Raw genomic sequence first — 23,503 nt, forward strand, 5'->3', positions numbered from 1 at the left:
CATATACAACTACTCTTTTTCCTTGCCTTTTGGTCCAAGAGCAGAAAATATCTGGAGAAAATTGTAGACAAAATTACAATGACATAGCATCCCATGACACAACACTTTGCTACCAGGAATTGTTCGTAAAGATGAGAAAGAAAATTAGAGAGATTGATCAATGAACTGAGATCTTTTAGAAAGATAGTCGAATGGCCAGAGTTAAGTACAACACAGATATGCCTCATGGAGGAAATGAGATTGGTGAAGTTGTAGGAAAGAATTGGGAACAGTGCACGGTCAGGATTGAGGAGTGGCAAGAGGGAGAGACAATGTCACTCATAAAATGATCCCTTAAACTCTTTACATTTGACAGTGAAGCTGGAGGGACAAGAATACAATGCAATACAATTTTGATATTTGTGAAAAACAGTTGTCCCCACAGTGATCATAGCATCATAAAGTTTAGATTAGCTATGGAAAAAGATAGGGAGTAAGTTAGAATAAAAATACTTAATTGGAGGATGGCCACTTTCAATGGGTTGTCAGTAGATGTGGCTGGGTTGAATTGAAATCGAAGATCAGCAGACAAAAACATTTTTGGACAGTGAGCCTTCCTGAAAGAAGAGCTGGTTTTAATGTGGTTGAGGTATATTCCAATGAGGAGGAAAGAAAGGGCAAACAAAGTCAGAGCTCCCAGGATGCTGAATATGAGAGAGAAAGAGCAAGAGGAAGCTCAAAAGGGAGGCGTATGACAGATGTCGGGTTGATGACACAAGCGAGAAGCAGACTGAATATAGAATGTTCAGAGGGGAACTGTAAAAGAAAGTGAGACAATTCAGAACATTGAGTATGGGTATTGGGACATCATATTGTGGCTGTACAGGGCATTGGAGAGGCCATATGCGTACAATTCTGGTTGCCCTTCTGTAGGAAGGATGTTCTTAAATTTGAATGGATACAGAAAAGATTTACAAGGATGTTGCTGGGACTGGAATGTTTGAGTAGTAAGGAAAAGCTGAATAGGCTGAGGCTTTTTCTTGGGAGCTTTGGAGGCTGGGAGGTGACCTTATAGAGGTTTATTAAATCGAGGGGCATAGATAGGGTGAATAACCAAGGTCTTTTTCCTAGGATGATGAAATCCAAAACTGGAGGGCATAGGTTTAAGGCGAGAGGGGAAAGATCTAAAGAGGACCCTGAGGGGTAGCCTTTTCATGCAGAGGGTGGTGCATGTATAGAATGCGCTGCTACAGTAAGTGGTGGAGGCTGGTACAATTACAACATTTAAAAAGCATCTGAACGTGCACATGAAAAGAAAGGGTTTAGAGGGATATGGACCAAATGCTGGCAAATGGGACTAGGTTAGATTGGGATGTCTGGTCAATGTGGTTGAGTTGTACCGAAGGGTCTGTTTCCATGCTGTATGACTCTGTAATAAACTGGTGGCTAACATAAGAAAACAAAAACACTCAATGTCTATTTATAAATGTTGAAATAGCAGACAGGTAGTAAAAATAGTGGCGGGGTCAGAACTTGACCAAACAAAACGAATTTAAACACAAGGACATAGCTGACGTGTTAAGTTAATACTTTGTGCCTGTCTTTTCTAAGAAAGAAGATGCCACTGAAATCATTGCAAAAAGAGGACATAGTTGAGATGCTGCATGGATAAAAAGATGGTACTGTAAAACTTGGCTGTACTTAAAGTAAATATGTTATCAGATCAAATGGGATGGATCCCAGTTTGTTGAGGGATGCAAGGGTGGAATAGTATAGTCTTCCAATCCACCTTGGATAAAGGAACGGAAAGTTCCAGTTGATTGGAGAACTGCAAATGTTACAGAAGGATGTTACAAGGATGAACATAGCATCTACATCGCTTTACCATTAGTGGGAGGAAGCTTTTGGAAATTACATTCAGGTGAAAAATAAGTGTCAATGAAACAGCTGTGAATTACTTAAGACAACAAGGTGTAGATCTGGATGAACACAGCAGGCCGAGCAGGAAGGCTGACGTTTCAGGCCTGGACCCTTCTTCTGGCCCATTTTCTGAAGAAGGGTCCAGGCCCGAAATGTCAGCCTTCACGCTCCTCTGATGCTGCTTGGCCTGCTGTGTTCATCCAGCTCTACACCGTGTTATCTCAGATTCTCCAGCATCTGCAGTTCCTACTACTTCTGAATTACTTAAGGAAAGCCAACACTGATTTGTTAAAGGCAAATGTTTAACTTGCTTGAATCTTTTGTTGGGGTAAGAGAAAGAAAGAGCTGATGAGGACAGTGCAGTTGATGTGGTATAAATTTAACTTCAAAAAGCTTCTAATAGAAAGTTTTTAATGCCATCAAATAAAAGTGACAGGAAGCAAAGTAGTGGTGAACTGTTGGACGGGTAGTATATAATTAGCAGGGTTTCTGTAGTGATTCTAATGAGGTCAGCCAGGTGAATGTATTAGAATATGAGTTTTCTGATTTGAGGCTTTTAATCTGGTCCAATGGAGCCCTGGCTGACAGATATAAACAGGTGTGTCAGAGGTTCTGCTCACTTTGAGAGCTGGGTCCGAAGGAGCTGTATCAGTGTTAAAGATTTTCCACATGTAAATAAAGGGTGACTCGGTGACAGGATATTGGCCTCTGTGAAGTTATTTCAGTTCCCATGGGTTGGTACTGGGACCACTGTTTTTCAAAGTGTATTCTGATGGTTTAGACTTGGATGTACATGCACAATTTAAAAACAAACTTGAATTAAACTAAAATTGAAATTGTAGCAATGATGAAAGACTTCAAGAGGATACAGGCAGGCTGGTGGAATGGGCAGACAAGTGACTGATGAAACTTAGTGTTGAAAAGTGTGACGTGATACATTTTGGAAGGAAGACAGGAAAGCCAATATAAACTGAAGAGTACAAATCTAAACAGATCAAGAACAAAGAGATCTAGAGATATTTACGCATAAATCTTTGGAAGTGGCAGGACAAGTTGAAACAATAGTTAATAAGCCATTTGGTATCCTGAGTTTCATAAATTTAAAGTATACTGTACACAGAAACTTTTGAAGAACTTATATATTATACAGTATTTAGGTCTTAACTGAAATATTATATTTAACTCTGGGCACTGCACTTTAGGAAGGATATAAAGCCCTTAGAAAGAGAAAAGATTCACAAGAGTGCAAGAATGGTGAACTTACATAGAGTTATGGTGGGGAGCTCAGAGCAGGGCCATAAGGGCTGGGTATGAATTTCAAGACCAGGGCTCAGTGAGTAGGGGGACAAGACAGAGCAGAGCTGATGGCAGGGAGTGCGGAACTGGGATTTGGGGCCTGTGTTTTGGACCCTTAAAACTGCTGCTTTCCATTTGAACTTTTCCACGTCGAGACAAAATGGAGAAATCCATATGAGGGTAGAATGGAAGAGGAGATGATTGAGTGGGGAGGGTTAGAGGGCATGACTGAGTTGGTAGGTGCTGAGTGGGGTAAGGAACAGGAATAAGTGTTTTTTGTATTGAGTTGGATCGGGGGTGGGTGTGAATGAGTATGTGGATGGGAGGGGAGGCAGTTTGGGAGGAAGGATGTATGTGGTTGGGGGGAAGGGCCTGATTATTATGTGGTTAGGTGGGAGAGGGATTTTCTGAGTCTGTAACCATGGAATCTGTAGAGTTTAGCTGAAATATGCTTGAGTACAGAAAATAATATTTTTACGATGTGTATTGATTTTTCATATTTATTTGTTAATCTATGAGAAGAAAACTTTAGTACTAATGTACCAAATGTTGTTATGCTGCTTTATTTCGACTTCATTTTTTTGCTGGTGTCTGGGCTCACATTAATTGTCATTCAGCAGAAACAGTATATATCATCTACAAGATATGTTGCAACAATTCACCAAGGCTCCCGAGACAGCATCTGCCTGGCTATGAGGTTACAGACTGTGCTGGAGTACAGTTCTGCTGCTGTTGGTGGCCCACAGTGCCTCATGGATGCCCAGTCTTGTCGTTAGATCTGTGCGAAGTCTGTCCCAATTAGCACGGTGATAGTGCCACACAACACGATGGAAGTAATTCTCAATGTGAAGGCGGGACTTCGTCACCACAAGGACTATGCAATGGTCACTCTTACCGATACTGTCATGGACAGATGCATCTGCAGCTGGCAGATTGGTAAGGATGAGGTCAATTATGTTTTTCCCTCTTGTGGGTTCCCTCACCACCAGCCACAGACCCCATCTAGCAGCTATGTCCTTTAGGACCCAACCAGCTCGATCAATAGTACTGCTGTCGAGCCACTCTTGGTGGTGGACATTGAAATCCCCCACCCAGAGTACATTTTGTGCCCTTGCCATCCTCCGTGCTTCCTCTAATTATTGCTCAACATTGAGGATTACTGATTCATCAGCTGAGAGAGGATGGTATGTGGTAATCAGCAGGAGGTTTCCTTGACCATGTTTAACCTGAAGCCATGAGACTTCATGGAGTCCGGAGTCCATGTTGAGGACTCCTAGAGCAACACCCTCCCAACTGTATACCACTGTGCTGCCACCTCTGGTGGGTCTGTCCTGCTGGTGGGACAGGACATATCCAGGGATGGTGATGGTAGTGTCTGGAACATAGTCATACTCACGGAATCATACCTTGCAGACAATGTCAGGCTGTTCCTTGACCAGTCTGTGAGACAGCCCTCCCAATTTTGGCACTAACCCCCAGATGTTAGTGAGGAGGTCGACAGGATTGTGTCTGTCATTACCTAGGTTGATGCCAGGTGATCCATCCAGTTTCATTTCTTTCAGACTTTGTAGCAACTGGTACAACTGAATGGCTTAGTAGGCCATTTCAGAGGGCAGTTGAAAGTCAACCACATTGCTGTGCATCTGGAGTCACATGTAGGCCAAACCAGGTGAGGGTGACTGATATCCTTCCCTGAAGGACATTAGTGAACGAGATGGGTTTTTCTGACAATCAGCAATGATTTCATGGTTATCAGTAGATTCTTAGTTCCAGACTTTTAAAAAAAATTATTGAATTCAAATGCCACCATCTGCCGTGGTGGGATTCCCACTCATGTCCCCAGAACATTAGCTGGGTTTCTGGATTAATAGTCTAGTGATAATACCGCTAGGCCATCGTCTACCCTCTGCGGCAGATCAACAAAGCAGCTCCCCACTGCCTTCTCAATGGCAGTGAGTAATGGGCAATAAATGCTACCTCAGCCAATGATGTCTACATCCCATGAATGAATTTTTAAAACCTGTCCATCCCTAATTGCACTTGAGAAGGTGGTGGTGAGTTTAAAAGGATCCCATCAGAAAACTGTTTGCAAAGCACTATCTGGTCCTTTGCCTTGCATATATATTATCCAGCAAGATAATGTCCTTGAGTTTGCATGTATTTCATCTCCTATTACATGCTCCAACTGTGTTGAATACTGAAATGCTAAGATCACATTTCTGATTTTACAGAAGAGCATTGCTCATTCTTGACGTTAATTAAAGGAAAAATGTTTCTATCTACTTGAGGTCTGATAATTCGACGAATTAGAAAAGAGCTTGACACATTTGTATTTCACGAAAAATCATAAGTGCTATAATTATATGATCCCTTGTCAAACAATTTTTTCAACTTTTTGTTTTGAGTCACTAATTTTCAGATAATTTTGTCTTCAACCAACCTCACCCCTGTAGGTAAGTACTTGAAGGGAAAAAAATTTGCAGGATTATAGGAATTGGGATTAGTTAGATTGGTCTTGGAGAGAGCTGGCATAGATTCACTGGGCTGATGATTTCCTTCTGTGTTTTAACCATTTTATGATCCTCCAATATGATTCTGAGTAAGAGGAGGATTTGACTACTTATTTTGCCCAGCCAGTTTCAATTATTTTCTGTCTGCTTTTCTCTAAGATCACACCGATTCCATGTGCAGACTTGGTGAGAAATTATGAAAGAAGGCACATGTCTTATGTTCCTCTCTCTCTCTCTTTCAGCTGACTCTCTCATTCTTGCAACACTCCCATAATCAAAATTAATATTTTTAACCTGCTATCCACAATGCATCAGCACCCTCAAACACCACTAAACAGAAGACTTTATTAGACAGCTCACAGCAGTAGCTGATTAGGCTGTCTAAGAACTTTATTAAGTTCGCTGCGCAGACCAACAGTGGTTGGCAGCCTGAAAGAACCATTTGTTTTAATGCTAAATGTTTAAAAAGGTGTGAAGAAGACATCTCCATGTTGGAAACTTCTCCCTTCCTTTCCTCCCTATTGCAACTCCTGCACTTCACAGAATAGAAGACCATTGACTGGACCTCAGTTTTAAGAGCACATTCTTGTCCTTAATTGAACAGGGAACCTATCTCCATGCCAATTAAGGAGCTACCCTGTTGAAAATCCTAACACCTGAGTCTTTTCTCCCAGTTGTGTGTTTGAGACTCTAATACAGTCCTGAGTTCTGTTTTCTTTCCTTGGAATTAAAATTGACCCTCTTTGTCTTTATAGCACAATATGAAAATACTTGGAAAGGCTCCTATCTATGAATGGGATGAAGCAGGTGAACTTTTCTCTTATTCCAGCCTCTTACAGTCCTACAGTAATAGGCTCTTGGACCACAAAGCTGATAGTATAAGAGCAATAATCTCTGCCATCACAAGTCCAGTGATGTCAACACTACTGACCTTGTTTTTGAGGCTGATTACAGAATAAGTTTAAAATGTCTGTCAGATTATTATCCAACAGGGCCTTTGCTATATTTAGTTAAGTTGTTGGTGTCACAATTTGCATAATTATCCACTGCCAACCTAAATTACAAACCACAATTTGATAACAATCGCATTAGTGATATGAACATTCAGTACATTGCTCTCCCAATTACTCTTATCCTTATTTCTTCATTGATGAGATTTTGGTTTCTGTTAAGAAAGCAAACACAGGCTTTAAATTTCATTTTTTTTCCCCAAATGTCAGCATCTCAATTAACACTCACCTTGGGTGCCAGTGACAGTTGGTCACAACTTCCAGGCGCTAATTGGATTTTTTGGCTTTTGGATGATTCTCTACGTTCAAGCAAATGTAAAAAAAAAGTTTAGAAAACAGCCAGCAGGCTCTGTGAAAGAAAGAAATGACTCATGTTTATATAAAACCTTTTCACCACTACGGGACATCACAAGTCAAAATCAGCAACTACTTTTGAAGATTTGCAATGTAGAGAAGGCATCCATCAATTTCTGCACGGGCAACATCCCACAAGCAGTGATGGACTAATGAGCAGATAATCTGTGTGACAGGCACACAAATGAGATACAGAACTAGCAGAGGATTAATGGGCTGAACAACTGTCCACTTTGATACTGTAAAACTCTAGAGCAGATGTTTCTTTGCAGGTGTAATTAGACAATCCATCTGAATCCCAACCAGTAATAGCATTTAATTTTCTGGCCTAACTTCATGTATATAAAAATGATCAACTGAGGTTGGATGAATGATTAATTGTGCATTAATAAGGCAATTATGTCTGTCACATTTAAATAGGTGGGACAAATAAACCTAAATATTTCCAGCAAAGGCTTAAAAATTCAGAAAACTTCCAGAGAGATATTTAATCTTGTCATCATCATCCTCCAAGGCTGAGGGTGCAGATGAAGATAAAAGGAAAAGAGAACCCAAATGATAGTGTGTCTGTTCTTGGCTGATGAAAGCAAGTGGGTGCTTGCAGCAATAACAATAACTTGCATTTGTACAATGACTTCAAAATAGTAGAATCTCCCAAGGCGCCTCAGAGGAGCATTATTGGACAAACAGACTGATATGAGCAAATGATGAAAAATGATAAATGATGAAAAGCTAGATCAATGTGATAGTTTGAGAAGGGTCTTAAGGATGAGGCATAAAGAGCCACAAGGATTTCTAGAGCTGAGAACCTTAGTAGCTGAAAACATGTCTGTAAAAATTGGAAAACGGAGAAGAGGCCAGTTTTGGAGGAGCAGAGATATCCAAGTTGTGGTGGTTGAGGAAGGTTACAGGAATAAGGTGAGGAAAAAGCCAAGGATCTTAAAAAAAAAAAGGCTGAAAATTTTGCAGGTAGGAATTCTGAGACTGGGATGTGAATTACATATGAGGAGCAGAGTTTTAATGACCCCAAATTTATGGGAGGCTGACCAAGGGGATATTGAGTCTGATACTGAACGTTCTGTATGCGGCAAAGGCCTCTGCTTTATTCCTCTGCACCCCCACCTTAGTGAATTTCGGGCACGACATGACACTGAACTCTTCTTCCGCCGTCTTCGCCTCCGTGCTCATTTCTTTGGACAAGAATCCTCTCCCTGTCCCACAGACCTCTTTGCCCAGTTCCACACATTTCCTCCATCTGGACCCCTCCTGCCGGCCTTCTCCTTGCATTTGATCCATTCATTTGAGAACTGTCAACGTGATGTGATATTAGTCGCCTCAATTTCTTTGCCCCTCTCACCAAATCCAACCTATCTCCCTCCAAACTGACTGCACTCCGTGCACTTAGATCTAACCCTGACTTTGTTATTAAGCCTGCCGATAAGGGTGGTGCTATTGTAGTCTGGCGTACTGACCTCTACCTTGCCGAGGCTGAGCGCCAACTCTCTGATACCTCCTCCTACCTTCCCCTGGACCATGACCCCACCATGACACATCAGGCCATTGTATCCACTGTGGTAACTGATCTTATTTCATCCGGTGATCCCCACCCCCCAGCCCGCTTCCAAGCTGACAGTTCCCCAGCCCCGCACATCTCGCTTCTACCTCCTCCCAAAAATCCACAAACTGGACTGTCCTGGCAGACCCATTGTTTCAGCCTGCTACTGCCCCACAGAACTCATCTCTTCCTACCTTGACTCAGTCTTCTCTCCAGTGGTCCAATCCCTGCCCACATACATCCATGATTCCTCTGATGCCTTACGCCGGATTCAAAACTTACAGTTTGCTGGTCCCAGCTGCCTCCTCTTTACCATGGATGTGCAATCCCTTTACACATCCATTCCCCTCCAGGAGGGTCTTAGGGTTCTCCACTTCTTCCTGGAGCAAAGACCTGAACCATCCCCACCCACCACCGCCCTCCTCCACTTGGCCGAGCTCGTCCTCCCCCTCAACAACTTCTCTTTTAACTCCTGTCATTTTCTTCAGGTAAGAGGGGTCGCCATGGGTACCTGCATGGGCCCTAGTTATGCCTGTCTCTTCATGGGGTATGTGGAACATTCCTTGTTCCAGTCCTATTCAGGCCTCCACCCACAACTCTTTCTCCGATACATCAGTGCTGCTTCCCTCTCTCGTCTGGAATTGGAAAACTTCATCAATTTCACCTCCAATTTCCACCCTGCCCTCACTTTCACCTGGTCTGTCTCTGACTCCTCCCCACCCTTCCTCAACATTTCAGTTTCCATTTCTGGAGATAGACAGACTGACCACTACAATATCCAGTACTAACCCACTGACTCCCACAGCTACCTGGACTATACATCGTCATACCCCACTTCCTGTAAAGACTCCATCCTATTCTCTCAGTTCCTCTGTTTCCCTCATATATGCTCAGATGAGGCCAACTTCAAGCCTCTGAAACGTCCACTTTCTTCCTCAACCGAGGATTCCCTGGCTCCGTTGTCAACAGGGCCCTCAACTAGGTCCGGCCCATCTCCCGCACTTCTGCCCTTACCCCTTCTCTTCCCTCCCGCAACAGCGATAGGGTTCCCCTTGACCTTACCTACCATCCCATCAGCATTCACATCCAGAAGATCATCAGAAGCCATTTCCGCCACCTTCAGCAAGATGCCACCATAAAACACATATTCCCTTCCCCTCCCTTGCCTACCTTTCGCAGGGATCGTTCCCTCTGGGAAACCCTGGTCCACACTTCCTTCACCCACAACACCCCCTCGCGGCCCTACGGCACCTTCCCCTGTAACCGGCGATCGTGCAACACCTGCCCATTTACCTCTTCCCTCCCCAGTATCCAAGGGCCCAAACATACCTTCCAGGTGAAGCAACACTTCACCTGCACTTCCCAGAATCTAGTCTACTGCTTTCACTGCTCACGATATGGTCTCCCCTACATTGGGGAAATGAAGCATAGACTGGGTGACCGCTTCGCAGAACATCTATGATCTGCTCGCAAAAAAGACCCTGAACTGCCTGTTGCCTGCCACTTTAACGCACCACCCTGCTCCCTGGCCAACATTTCTGTCTCTGGCTTGCTGCAGTGTTCCAGCGAAGCTCAACGCAAGCTCAAAGAACAACACCTCATTTTCCGCTTGGGGACCCTGCAGCCCTCTGGACTCGATATCGAGTTCAATAATTTTAGAGCCTAAAATCTCCCATGTCCCAGACCCCTACCCCACACACCAGGCCTTGTTACCACATAGCCTGCCATTACACACCCCCTGTTGTTAGTCACTAACAGTCCCCATTAACAACTATTCACCCTTCCAGCCCGATCGTTATCAACTCCTTTGTCTGTCCAACTGTCTTTCTCTCTCTTCGGGCTCTATCCTATCGTTTACTCCCTACCCCACCCTGCTCCCTTTTTTTCTGCATATAAACTGACGTTTTCCCAGCCACCATCAGTTCTGAGGAAGGGTCACCGGACCCAAAATGTTAACTCTGTTTTTTTCCTTCACAGATGCTGCCAGATTTGCTGAGCTTTTCCAGCAACTTTGTTTTTGTGCAAAGGGATATTGAAATTGTTTAATGTGGAGCTAACAGAAGCATGTTGTCTCAGCAGTAGATTGGCTGAAAAAAACAAAATATTGAGTTATGAGGTTCGTGAAATCATTAGTTCATGTTCTACTCAGTTGAAAGTTCTGTGCTGAGACTTCTTGTTTTCTCTTTTTGGCCACGTTGAATTCATTGCTCCTTCTGAAACATGATGGATGCTAAGGCATAGTTTAAAATGTGCTTGAAGTACTTGACTGAAACAGTTGATATTGTTATGTGACAACAGATTATTTAAACATTGAGGGTCACCAAAGAAGTGTCCAATTCTATCTGACCATCTGCCTCTATCTGACCATCCAGGCACATGGTTCCCACTAGTTGCTAGAACAAACAAGAACTGAGACATTTGTTTCTTTCCCAACTCAAGATACAAAGATCCATTCCAATTATGAACCATGTCTAAATGGGGTCAGGGAATTGCACTGATGTGTTATTTGATTTATTTTAAGACTCACTCAAAAGATATGGTCATAACACAAGATTAGAAATAGGACGTAGTGTACAATATTGCAAACAAAATAAGGTATAGTCTTTTGGCCGTTTGGAGATTTCGTTTATGTTAAAACCAGCAGAGAAGCCATCTTCAGTGTGTAAGGGTATGTAGCTGGAGCTTGCAATTAAATTATCTGTGATCCTCATGGATCAATAATTCAGTGATTTCTCCCCTTTGAATAAAATTGAGTGTGTACCAGCTGACTGCATAACTGCTGTAATGTCTACAATCTGTTTTTCAGGGAATTATGGACAATCTCTGAACTGATTTAAGATTTTTGGCCATCTAGGCTGTTAGCTGAAGGACCATTTTTGAGAGTAGAGCGAGATGAGACTAATTTATAAATCTCGTGCGTCAGTCGAGTACCATTATCCTCTTTGAAGCATGACTGACCTGTCACAGACCTCCCCGCTACAAATAGCAATTTCTATTCAGCATCCTCTGAGTATCCAAAACACTTTACAACCAATTATGTTGTTTTAATATGTAGATACTGTTATTGCATAGACAAATTAGGTGACCATTTCCAAAAAACAAAAGAATTGAATCCCTGGTTAATGTCCATGTATATTAAATAACTTTTTGTGAAGTTGATTCTTAGGGGGCTTGACAGGATAAATGCTGAGAGGATGTTTCCCCTCATGAGAGAATCTAGGACAGAAGTACTTCTCTGAGGGCTGAGAATCTTTGTAACTCCTTGTCACAGAGCTGTAGGCGTAGAGGCCTTGTGTATATTTAACTCTGAGTTAGATAGATTTTTGATCAGTAGAGGAATCGAGGATTATGGGAAAAACACAGTAAAATAGATTTGCGGAATGTCAGATCAGCTATGATCCTATTGAATGGCACAGCATGCTCAAGGGGCCAAATGGCCTACTCTTGTTCCCAATTTATATGGTCTTAAAAATATGAAAGTTACATTACCCTGCCATTTTTCCCATTATACTCCTAAATAATCAGAAAATTGTCATCTCACCTCACAAACTGGTCTCCTTCATATTTACTCATTTTGCTGAAAGCAAGAAATGTAGGCAGTGCAGATTGAATAATAAGTTGCTTTTTGACATCCTCTTTTCCACTTCCACTCAGACCAAAGCAGTGAAAATCACTGTGGAGTAAAATACCTTCTCAGTAGACAAGGGGCCGAAGAATGCATTTGGTATGCTTGCCTTCATTGTTCAGAGCATTGAGTATAGGAGTTAGGACATCACGTTGCGGCTGTACAGACATTGGTGAGGCCACTTTTGGAGTGTTGTTGTGGTTGCTCTGCTATAGGAAGGCTATTATTAAATTGAAAAGGGTGCAGAAAAGATTTACGAGGATGTTACAGGGACTGGAGGATTTGAATTATAAGGAGAGGCTGGAAAGGCTGGAACTTTTTTCCCTGGAGCATTGGAGGTTGAGGGGTAACCTTTGTAGAGGTTTATAAAATCATGAGGGGCATAGATAAAATGAGTAGCAAAGGTCATTTCCCTCGGGTAGGGGAGTTCAAGACCAGAGGGCATAATTTTAAGGGACCTGAGGCAACTTTTTCACACAGTGGGTGGTTCATATGTGGAACAAACTGCCAGAGGAAGTAGTAGATGCAGGTACAATTACAATGTTTAAAAGACATTTGGACGGGCATAGGAAAAGGAAAAGTAACAGGGATATGGGCCAAATGCAGGCAAATGGGATTAGCTTAGTGTGGGAAACCTGGTTGGCATGGATAAGTTGGACCGAAGGGTCTGTTTGTTTCCGTGCTCTATGAATGTATGTTTAAAGGAGCAATGTAAGCAAGGACATTGGATTGTCTAAACGCACCTTTTTATGAATATAGGCCATTGCAAATAATTTTTCAGATCATACTATTAAGAAAGTAGTGAGATTTTCCTCAACATAGACACACCAGACAGGCATAAAAATGGATTTTAATGTAGGCCTGCATTCTGTGCACACAGTATATACACATACACTAACACAATTGTGCGCACATACTGTGACACAGACATGCAAATGCAAACATTGCACACATTTTACACATGTAATTTAGAACACGCATGCTGACTACCTAAGTAGAGCACAGGTTCTGCCATACCCATGCACAATGTAATCTCTCACATCCTTTCAACAGTTTATCTGTGAGTCTACAGCACAGGCAAGACCAAATCTGTCCTCACCTCTCCGTTTAGCTACATTGTTTATGGACAAATGGAACCATGCACAAAAGCAATCGCATAAATGAGTGTATTTGTAAATTCACCATGACAATCACACATACTAATACAACAGACATTTATGTTTGATTATCTAATAATGCACAACTATATGTGTTTAGATAAAAATATTATTTTTGGCATACAACTGATGTGCACATGACAAAGGTAATGGTATGTGTAGTTGGGAGTATCAGCAAATTTAATTTTTAAAGAAGAAAGCAGAGGAGTATAGGTAAAATGGAATTAATCAGTTTTGAGGAATATAGAAAACAGTATTCCAACAGGATCTGTGTTGGGTTCCCTGGCCACATCTGACCCATGAGACAATTAGTTGCACCTTGATGTTTAACACAGTGTTGTGTGTGAATCAAGAACTCCACTCTGCCATGACAATCTCTGCCACATGCTGCAGGTGAAGAAGTGGGATGAAAAGTTGTAGGATTCACTGGCAAAATTTTGCTTTGTGTCCTTTTGTCTGCCAGATGACTTTTCTGTTTCTCCTTGCCTCTTTCACTGCTCCTACCAACAATCCTCTTTCGAAGCTGTAGCCATTGATCAGGTCTTATAGTCTTGTTTGGGTCAATTATCACAATCTACATATCTGCCTTACAGATGCCCTTGCATATATGCACATTCAGCAGGACGTGGCCCACTTTACCATATGAAAAGTCTTTGGGTACATTGGTCATTTTCATAGAATAAATGATAGTGAACCATCTGGGTGAAAAAAAATTTTCCTCACATCCCCTCTAAACCTCCTGCTCCTTACCTTAAATCTATCCCCCCTTAATATCTGTCCTCCATAAATGGCAAAGGTTTCTTCCTGTGTATCCTGTCTATGCCACTCATAATTTTATAAGTTTCAATCATGTCCCCTCCTCAGCCTCCACTGCTCCAAAGAAAACAATCCCTGTCTATCGGATGACTCTTCATAACTGAAACTTTCCAGCCCAGGCAACATCCTGGTAAATATCTAATGCACTCACATCCCTTCTATCATGTGAACTCCAGATCTGCACAGAATACTCTAGCCACGGCCTAACCAGCTTCCTGCATAATCTCCCTGCTCTTAAAACTTGATACTTCAACTATAATAAAGGCAAGAACCCATATGCCTTCTTAACTTTTTAACCACTTTGCCTACCTGTCTGCTACCTTAAGGGACTGGTGGACATGTATAGCAAGGACCTGCTGATCCTTCGTGCTTTCCAGGATCCTATCCTTCTTCATATATTCCTTTGCCTGGTTTGTTCTGCCCAAGTGCATCACCTCACAATTGTCCAAATTGAATTCAATTTGCCACTGATCAGCTCATCTATATCCTGTAATTTAAGGCTATCCTCCTTATTATCTACCAGCCCACCAATTTTCCTATTATCCCCAACCTTACTAATCAACCCTTCTACATTCAAATCTAAATTTCATCCTAGGGTCTTTAAAAAAGTGTCTGATAAAATGCTAGATGCATTGGTTTTGATTTTCCCAAATTCTTTGTATTCTGCAAAGATCCTATCAGATTGGAAAATTAGCGCGTGTGACTTTCAAGATAGTGCAAAAACACATAAGAAGCTGCAGACCAGATAGATTTTGATCTGTCACAAGTAATTACTGGAATCTATTCTCGAGGAGGATATTATTGGGCACTTTGTCTTATTGTACTGAGATTTTCAGAGTCAACACCATTAAGTAAAAGGGAAATCACATTTGACTAACATTGGAGTATTTTTTGAGGAAGTAACAAGCAGTGTGGATTAAAGGGAAGTCACAGAGGTGCTGCACTTTGGTTTCCAGAAGGCATTTGACAAAGTGCTGTGTCAAAGGTTATTATGCAAATTAAGAGCTCTTGGTGTAGGAGGTAGCGTAACATTGCAGGTACAGAATTGGTTAGCTAAAAAGAAACAAAGGCAGACATACTGTAAATGGGTCATTTTTGGGTTAACAAGCTTTGTCAAGTGGATTGCCACAGGGATCGGTATTGGACTTTAAACTATTTACAACTTAAATTAATGACTTTGATGGAAGGATCAGGGTTATAGTTGCTAAATTAGCTGATGACACAATGTTCAGTAGGAAAGTAGGTTGTGAAGAGGGCACCTGAAATGGGATATTAACAAATTAAGTGAACAGGCAAACATTTGACAGATGGAGTCAGTATAATGCAGGAAAGTATGAACTTGTACACTATGGCAGGGAGAATACAAAAGCAGCATACTATTTAATGAGTGGAGAGAGACTGCAGAACTCTGAGGTACAGAGGGGTCTGGCTGTCTTGCTGCATATATATGATTTTAGGGGCAGAAGTAGGCCTTTCATCCTCTTGAGTTGGTTCTGCCATTCAGTTAGATCATGGGTGATCCATTTGTTTTAAATTCCACATTCCCAACTACTCAATAGTTGATTATCTTGCCTCACAAAAATCTAGCAATCTCCACCTCAAAAATACTCAGTGGTCCCTCCTCTGCCACCTTCAAGGTAGAGATTTCCAATGTTTCTAATGTTTCTAATTCTTCTGAGAGAAAAAGAAAGTTTTCCTCATCTCTGTCCTAAAAGGGTGACTCCTAGTTTTACAACAATGATTTCTAGTTCTAGACTCCCCCCACCTTGTTAGGACTATTCAGGATCTTCTATACTTTTAATCAAATCACTCCTCACACTTTTAAACTCCACTGAAAATAAGACCATCCTGTTCAAATCTTCCTTGTATGATAACCCATTCATTCCAAGTATCAATCTAGTGAACCTTCTCTGAATTGCCTCCAACACATTTACATCCTTCCTTTAAATAATACTTAAAACTGCACATTGTATTCGAGATGTGGTTTCGCCAATGCCCTGTGTAACTGAAAAATTACATCTTACTTTTATGATCAATTTCTCTGTTAATAAAGAATAACGTCTTGTGACTGCTGCACTCCAACAAACAGATTCCACTGCACCTCAATTCTATAATCGTTCTCCGTTTAGATAACATTAAAAATTCTTCCAGCCAAAGTGAACAATTTTCCCACATTGTATTCCATCTACCAGGTTTTTGCCCACTCACTCAACTTCTCTAAATCCATCTGGAAATTCCTTATGTCCAATTAATGACATATTTTCCTACCTATCTTTGTATTATCCGCAAATTTAGTTACCAATCCGTTACTCCCCCATCTAAGTCATTGATATGAATGTTAAAAAGTTAAAGCCTCCGTACAGATCCCGTGGGACCCTACTTATTTCATCCTGCTAATCAGAAAAAATATCATTTATGCATACAGGAGATGATTATGCATAAAGGGGAGGCATTGGCATTAGTGGTAATGGTTAATAATTCCAGGGGTTCTAGGGGCAAGGGTTCAAATCCCACCATGGCAGATGGCATCATTTCAATTCTGGATTTTATTGAATTCAAAACTAGTCTAATGGCGATCATTATAATCATTGTTAGTTGTTATAAAAACCTATCTGGTTCAGTAATGTCCTTTTTGAGATAAAAATCCACCATTCTTACCTGATTTGGCCTACATGTGACTTCAATGTAGTTGAATCTTTAACTGCCCTCCTGGCAGTTAGGGGTGGGCAATAAATGGTGTCTATACAAGCAACAGTCTCACATCCCATGCATGAATGAATTTAAAAATACTGTTTATTGTTAGCCAGCCAAACTTTGTCCACATTCAGATGTTCTTCCCTTGCCCTCCCTCGCATCACACGTTCCATTTTGTGTAATAACCTTTCATGTAGCACCTTTTTATAGAATCCATACAGTGTGGAAACAGGCCCTTTGGCCCAACAAGTCCACACCAAACCTCAGAGCATCCCACCCAGACCCATCCCCCTGTAAACCAACCTAATCTATACATCCCTGAACACTATGGACAATTTAGCATGGCCAATCCACTTAACCTGCACATCTTTGTGACTGTGGGAGGAAACTGAAGCACCCGGAGGAAACGGGGAGAATGTGCAAACTCCACACAGACAGTCGCCTGAGGCTGGAATTGAACCTGGGTCCCTGGCGCTGTGAGGCAGCAGTGCTAACCACTCTGCCACCGTGCCACCCCAGAACAGAAATGGGCCATTCAGCCCAATGGGTCCATACCAACCCTCCGAACAGCATCCCATCCAGACCCATCTCCCTACTCTATCCCTGTAATCCTGCATTTCTCATGGCTAGCCTATTATCAAATGCCTGCTGGAAATCCAAATAAATTATGTCAACAGGCTCTCCTTTATTCACAGTAAGTTACCTTTTCAAAGAACTCCAATAAATTGGTTAAACATGATTTAACTTTCTCAAAACCATGCTGAATCTTCCGGATTACCTTGCTTTATTTCTCCCCAAGTACCGAGCTAAACCAACTTAATGATTGATTCCAACACCTTCCTCATAACAGATGCTAACCTAACTGGCCTCTAGTTTTCTGCTTGCTTGCCTTCGTGAAGAGAGGGGCTATACTTACCAGTTTCCAGTCTGATGGAACCTTTCTAGAAATTAGGGAATTTTGGAAAATTAACACCAACATACGTATTACCTCATTGTCGGCTTTGGAAAGAGGTGGCTGATGAAGTCTATCAAGACTCGTGCACTTGTCAGCCTGCAGGTCCATCAGTTTGCTCAGTACCAATTCCCTGATAAGTGTAATTTCACCAAGTTCCTCTCTTCCTTCTACCTCCTGGATCTACAGCTACGACTGTGATGATTTTTGTACTCACTATAACAAAGACAGAAGCAAGATATTTATCTGGTACATCTGCCATTTCTGTATCTACTATTAACCCTCTCACTCTCTAGAGGACCAATATTTTATTTACTGTCTGCATTTTAAGATGTCCCTTGTAATTTTTTCACATTTCAAGCTAATTTCCTCTTATAGTCTACTTTTATTTCTCCTAATCACCATTTCAGGCATTCTCTGCCATTTTCTATATTTTGACCAATAATCTCGCCTGCTACTCAATCTTATGCTTTTTCCTTATGTTTGATGTTTTTTGTATCCACTTTAGTTAATCATGAATGATAGCTTCTCCCCCTTGAAATTTTTCTTTGGAGTGGAATACTTTGAGTTTTCTGAAATATGCTCTTAAATGTCTGCCATTGCTTCTCTATTAATCTGTGTCCTAGCCTCGAATCCCAAATTACTTTTTGCTAGCTCAGCTTTCATGCCCACATAGTTGTCTTTATTTAAGTTTGAAATACTAGTCTTAGATTCATCTTAGATTCTTCTAAATTGGATGTTGGGTCCAGTCATTGTGATTGCTGCTGCCTTGAGGTGCCTTTATTTTGAGGTCACCCATTAATCTTGTGCTTTTTACAACATCAAGTCTAATGTAATATCATCTCTCGTTGGTTACAGAAAGTGCTGTTCTAGAAATTGTCTTGAAAGCATTCTCTGAAATCGTCACCAAGTCTACCATTGTCGATCTGATTGTTTTCAGTTTATATGTAGATGATTGTCACTTATGATTAATACTGCCCCTTTCATCGCAGGCATTTCTTGTCACAGTTGCAGTTACTGTTAGGGTGCCACTCCCTCTAGTGACTTCTTTCCTCTACCATTCCTCATGTCCACCTAAACTGATTCTACATCCTGATCTCCTGAACAAATCTCTAACTGTTGTACCATTGCCATCTTTGTTTAGCAGTGCGATCTTTCCAGCTTTACTGAGCTTATTAATCTTCTCGAATATTATATGTCTCTCAACTTGAGACCCAACCGTCATCCTGCAGCCATGTCTCTGTAACAAGTATCAGATCATATGTATTTGCTCCACTGTGCGCTAACAATTTATTCACTTTATCAATGCTATACACAAATGCAGAGCCTTGAGTTTTATCTGTTGGTTACCTCGGTGACATCTAGTATTGACTGGTGTATTCTTAATTTTATTTTTCTCACAGTGCTGGCTTATGATTCTCTGGCCTTCACTTCCTGTTTACTGTTTTGATCTCCTGCCTCGACTCTTCTCCCATGATACATCTATCCAAGCTTGATCCGTCATCCCAATCTACACCCCCCACCCCCAATTTAACTTAAAGCCTTCTCTACTTCCCTAATATCCTAACTTCTCATACTTCCTCAGAGAGCCTCTCTCCTTGTTCTACCCATTTTGCTGGTATTATGACTACGAACACTGGTCCTCCTCCTCCTCCCACTGCAAGTAATTCTCCAGACCAGAACAAATATCAAACCCTGGCACTCAGTGAACACTGTCAGCCCTTCACCGTATACTGTTACCTACTGCTGTGTCTGTTTCACTCCACCTTGAATGACATCCTGTACCACGATCAGTTAACTTATCCACCCGCAGCCGTTACTTTCATCCAGACAAGCTGGAAAAATCACAGACCTGTTGGACAATGGAATGGAAATTATGTAGGAAGGCTGAGATGAGGTAGGCTGAATAGGAAGAGTTTCACGTAAGTTATTAACACCAGATCTAACTGGTGGCCAAATAACCTGTTTTTGTTCTATACGTTCTACGTTCTATATATAATTCTGTAGGCCACTGACCGCAAACGGTCATTTGTACTCTACAAGCATTGCTGTGCCAGTGCACCCAGAAGTTCAGTACACTTAGAGATGAAAGGGTGCAATTAAAGCTTCCTAACTGAATTGAAAACTGGCATACGATTGCTCAGGTTTTAACATTGTCAGTGTCGTAACATCAACAAACACATTGAACTGGACCTGATATACAAACCACTAAATAACAGAACTGGAAGTAATGCCAAACATCTCAGCAAATCGAGGCATATAAATAATAAGCAGAACAGAACGCCAACGCTTTACTGGAGGCGCACTGACGATGTTACCTAGCAGGGTGACAAAACGTCTGCAATCAAATACACGGGCTTGGCGAACAAGTCTACAACCCCATCCACAACTCGAGCTACAAATCTTCTCAAGAACTTTATACGATTGCTCAGTTTCTTTCTATCGATATCAGTGGTGGTTAATTCATAATGCTGTTACACACTTGACATTAAGTTAAAGATCTACCCGTAAAGCAGTGACACTCACATGGGCACACTCACATATGTGCACAAAGATGAACAGATGTAAGTATAAGAAGTCAGTTACTTTAAACAATAAGAATGCTACTCACATACTCCCACGCGCACAGGCATTTATGAGCAGAGACACAAAGCTGGCTTAGTAATAACAGAGATCAATCTGGAATAAAGCTGTGAAATTATTTGTATGAGAAGGTGATGCCTCATCCCATATTTTACTTCAGTTTTCTGCCTCTGTAAGATTTAAGGCACTCAACTATTTAAATCAAGACAGATATTAGTTGTCAGGTGGCAGGTCTAGAGCTTGCTTTGATTGAAGCCCAAAATGGAGTATCAATGGGTGACACCTTCAATAGGGCCTGCATTACATATCCACCATTTCTCAGTTGTGTGTGTGTGTGTGTGTGTGTCAGTGTCAGTTTGTGACTCTCTGGTGGAGGCTGGTGCTTGGGAGGTGAGGGAGAGGCCACAACCTGTATTGACTTTCATGTTAATTATTATTGTTATTTTGTCAGCCAACTGGCTGAATTAATGCAAGAGTTTTCAATTGGATTGTAACCCAAAAGCATTAAGCATTAAGATTTGTAGAGAGGTAGGTATGCTTTGGCAGGATGTGTCCACACTAAACCAACCCATCTTTGTTAATAACTGAAAAATATAGATGCCTGATCTTCATGTGTTTCATGCATTGTTAGATTTTTCAAAGATGTTTTATTCTAATTTCTCGTGTTCCCTGTTTTTCTGTTCTCATCCTCACTGCCATATAGTTTAAGTCTGCATTATTAGTAATTAATAACTATTTGCTACACATTAGAAGCTAAGTTTGTTATAACAAATAAGTTTTTGTTTTCTTATTTATTGATTAAACTTGGTGTGTGTTTCTTTGATCTCAGCAGTTATAGTCAGGTAAACTAACCATCCGAGTGATTAAATTCATCATATTTCACATTTGAGATGACTTGTAGAATAGTAGCACTTGATTTCCAACACACTATTCCCATCAGGCATTCATGACAAAAGTGAGGAGGCTTGGTACAGGATCTTTGAAAGTGAACTGAGTGAGATTGGATGTAGAGAAAGGTTAATTGATAAAGGACAAAAGGACAAATTTCTAAATTTCCCATACAATGAAATAAGAGCATTGGAAACCGTTATAACTTTCCTGCAGATGGATGACTGATTTATAAAACCTAACAAAAACTAGTCAAAGAATGGGCAATTCAGTTAGAGTCAGAATTTTGGAATTTTCTGTGGATAATTACAATATTAACACAGCATTTGAGGTTAGTGGAAATACGGGAGACACCAGATTTCAAACCGACCAGTGGGGGAATGTAAACTTCTGTGCTTGGTATGATTTAGTGTACTGGCAGCAGAGTCATCAGAGGTGGTTAGAGTTGAATTGCAGTTGAAGCAGATTGAATGTGGCTTGAGACAGAAAAGGAGAGAGAGGAGAAAGATAATGAGAGAGCATGGTTACTTTTGTGAATGGTTTAAAACCAGCCAGAATCCTTTCTAGATCAATGATGTAATCCATTTTGTCGGAGAGCAGGTGTCTGTATAACCCCTGGATGTTAACATCTTTGCTTTCTTGTACCCCACATTATGTCCATAGTCTGGGGATGTAATTCACGGGGGTTAGTTCAAGTTTTTGCATTGTATCTCTCACTTTGAAGTGGTTCCCTTAAGTTTCATGACACCCTGCCAGATGCAACATTCCATGGTTTCTCTTGGGGATAAATGTAATTCACACCGTGACTTTTCCAGACAGTCACTGAATTGCATTCTCAACCATCTCTGACCTGGATGTTCTTCTTTATTAAACAGAAACTTTTCAATTTGTCCAAAAGCAACTTGGTGGTATGATCCATTGTCAAGGCAACTAGTATTTTTGCACTAAAAGGTTAGCTTGATTTTATTCCATGCATGTTTTGAGAGTTGGTGAAAGGAATTTCCCTATGTGGAAACTAAATTCTACATCAACAGTAAGAAGCATGGGTGAGACAATCCATGGGTCTTTGTAGCTGAGTTTCTGTGTTCGCAATTAGCATGGCATCATCAATACATCATTGAAAAGTATAGAATAATTAAAGGGCTGGAGGGTTCTGCTGGTCTCTCACCATAACTCTACTGGAAAAATACATTTGCCATAAAACAACAGCCAGAACACACTCATCCTGACAATTTCTGTTGGGTGTCTCTCAGAAATTACAACAGAACCCTGGTGGGGTTTCAGCGTCATGGAGTTGAGAGGGGTTACATTAGGAGTAGTGATTTGGTGATACCAAGATTTGGTTTAAAAATCTTGTTTTGAGTATGGAGAAGTTTCACAATGTTGAGTTTTTGAGAGAGGGAGGAGCTGGAAATCTGTTGGTCTGACCTCTGGGTGCAAATATTACCTTGATCCCAGTGTGTTTGAAATCGGGACGAGGTCACCTCCTTTTTAGACCAACGGTGGATGCCTAACATATATCATGAGTCAGTGGAAATGTCCAATTCTGGACAGTGACGTCATAAGACTCCTCTCCCAAGAAGTGCTCTTCACATCCACATTGTGAATTTTCACTCCTTTCAGAAGGACAGCCAAACAGTTTTAAAAAGGCTTCTCAGAGCCCATGCCACTACACAGAGCTGGAATCTCAGTTGAGTCCCTCATACATTGGTTGGGTAATATGCCTGACTTCACAATTCAAGCTCATTCATTGCTGCTGTACGGTTATGTTTAGTAAAATAAAGATTCATGGCTCATGAAGAAAAGCAAATTGTGTACAGAAGCTTATTGAGCTATATGGGTCAGTCCTACTGTCGGTCATGATAGAATCCTACTATCAGTAAAACTGCAAATTCTGGCTGTTCTCCTGGATGCACAGGGTGTAAATGATAAGCCTATTGCGCTGGCAATCGACAGAAAACTGCTTGCTACATCAATAAACAGTTACACCAAAGAGCAGTAATTCCTGCTCAGAAAAATTTGTATAAACATTCTACATACAGCAGCTAGCTGATGGCCTGATTCGACCACTTGATCTGCTTCCAAGATCATGTGCCGCTTAGTGTGAAGGGAAGATTTCACTGAACAAGTTGTCTGTCAGTTCCCCTTCCTGAAGTACTATTTG

At 41.2% G+C, this 23,503-nt stretch overlaps 1 protein-coding gene across 5 annotated transcripts in view; it reads left to right on the forward strand.

The window, feature by feature from the left end:
• The window catches only part of ndrg4 (NDRG family member 4), a 156,300-nt gene that overhangs the window by 61,582 nt on the left and 71,215 nt on the right, over positions 1-23,503 (forward strand). The gene's annotated exons all lie outside the window — the stretch shown is intronic.

Source organism: Rhincodon typus, chromosome 15 (assembly GCF_021869965.1).
Source record: "Rhincodon typus isolate 14 chromosome 15, sRhiTyp1.1, whole genome shotgun sequence".
Classification (NCBI taxonomy): Eukaryota; Metazoa; Chordata; class Chondrichthyes; order Orectolobiformes; family Rhincodontidae; genus Rhincodon; species Rhincodon typus.